This window comes from Neophocaena asiaeorientalis, unplaced genomic scaffold, assembly GCF_003031525.2.
Source record: "Neophocaena asiaeorientalis asiaeorientalis breed wild unplaced genomic scaffold, Neophocaena_asiaeorientalis_V1.1 scaffold230, whole genome shotgun sequence".
Lineage (NCBI taxonomy): Eukaryota > Metazoa > Chordata > Mammalia > Artiodactyla > Phocoenidae > Neophocaena > Neophocaena asiaeorientalis.
Window position 1 is genome coordinate 499981 of NW_020175186.1, and position 2088 is coordinate 502068.

Sequence of the window (2088 nt, forward strand, 5' to 3'; positions counted from 1 at the left end):
TAATTTCTGGAAGTATATTCTTTTTTTTTTTTTTTTTTTTTGGCGGTATGCGGGCCTCTCACTGTTGTGGCCTCTCCCGTTGCGGAGCACAGGCTCCGGACATGCAGGCTCAGCGGCCGTGGCTTACGGGCCCAGCCACTCCGGGCATGTGGGATCTTCCCGGACAGGGGCATGAACTCGTGTCCCCTGCATTGGCAGGCGGACTATCAACCACTGCACCAGTAGGGAAGCCCCTGTCATATTTTAGATTCCACATATAAATGATACCATATGGGGACTTCCCTGGTGGCACAGTGGTTAAGAATGCACCTGCCAATGCAGGGGACATGGGTTTGAGCCCTGGTCCAGGAAGATCCCAAATGCTGCAGGGCAACTAAGCCCATGTGCCACAACTACTGAGCCTGCGCTCTAGAGCCTGTGTGCCACAACTACTGAAGTCCGCGCACCTAGAGCCCGTGCTCTGCAACAAGAGAAGTCACCTCAGTGAGAAGCCTGCACACTGCCGCCAAGAATAGCCCCCGCTCGCCACAACTAGAGAAGTCCGCATGCAGCAAAGAAGACCCAAAGCAGCCAAAAATAAATAAATATAAAAAATAAATAAATTTATATATAAAAAAAGATACCATGGACATTTAAAAAAAATAAATGATATCATATGTTATTTGTCTTTCTCCTTCTGACTTACTTCATTTAGTATGATAATCTCTAGTTGCATCTATGTTGCTGCAAATGGCATTATTTCATTCTTTTTTATGCCTGAGTAGTATCACATTGTATATATATTCCATTGCATATATGTACCACATCTTCTTTATCCATTCATCTGTTGATGGACATTTAGGTTGTTTCTGTGTCTTGGCTATCGTGAATAGTCCTGTTATAAACATACAGGTGCATGTATCTTTTTGAATTATAGTTTTGTCAGGATATATGCCCAGGAGTGGGATTGCTAGATCATATGATAATTCTATTTTCAGTTTTCTTTTTTTTCTCCCCCTTTTTTTGGCTGTGCCGCACGGCATGAAGGATCTTAGTTCCCTGACTAGAGATGGAACCTGTGCCCCCTGCAGTGGAAGCATGGAGTCTTAACCACTGGACCACAAGGCAAGTCCCATATTTTTAGTTTTCTGAAGAACCTCCATACTATTTTCCACTGTGGCTGCACCAACTTACATTCCCACTAACAGTATAGGAGGAGAACGCTACCACTTTCAATGATTTGTTAATCAATCAACTAATTAACCAAGTTTATATGGAGTGCTACTATGTGCCAGGCACCAGACAAGGCCTGGGAGTGAGTGGTGGATCCTTGAGCTTTGCTATTCACCATCTTGTAGGGAAGGCAGAGGGTAAACAGCAATCCAGTGGGTGGAATGCCAAGGAAGAGCAATTTAGATGCTCTGGCAAAATTTGCTCTTCTGGAATCTCATCTGCAGAAAATCTGAACCAGAAGGCTGAGTTCCCAGTTGACATCTCTCCCAGGACAGCTGCCTGAATCAGAGAAGGAATTAACTCTCCAGCCAGACTAATATATGCCCTCTATTTAATACTGCTAAATGGTGGGACTTCCCTGGTGGTCCAGTGGTTAAGAATCCACCTTCCAAAGCAGGGGACACAGGTTCAATCCCTGGTCGGGGAAATAAAATCCCACATGCTATGGGGCAACTAAGCCTGCACACTGCAACTACTGAGCCCATGTGTCACAACTAGAGAGGAGCCCACGTGCTACCACGAAGAGCCTGATCACCGCAACTGAGAGCTGATGCAGCCAAAATAAATAAATATATTTTTTTAATTGCCAATTGGTATCCCCAGAAAGATTCTGGGTAGAGTTTCATTATTGCTAATCAAGGGCCTGTCTGGTGGATTATTTAATAACAAGCCCCACTCTCAAGACTCCTGACTTCAAGATGGATTTTTTTTGGCCCAGTTGAAGCCCAGGAAATTACATTTCTGATTGTTGAGTCTATCCTTACAAATAACTGGGATGAATCCCCAAAGAAAAGTGCATGGACTTTGGAGTCAGGCAGACCAGGCTGTGCTGGGTTTCCAGGCTGTGTAACCTTGAGCAAGGCAGTTTTTTTTTTT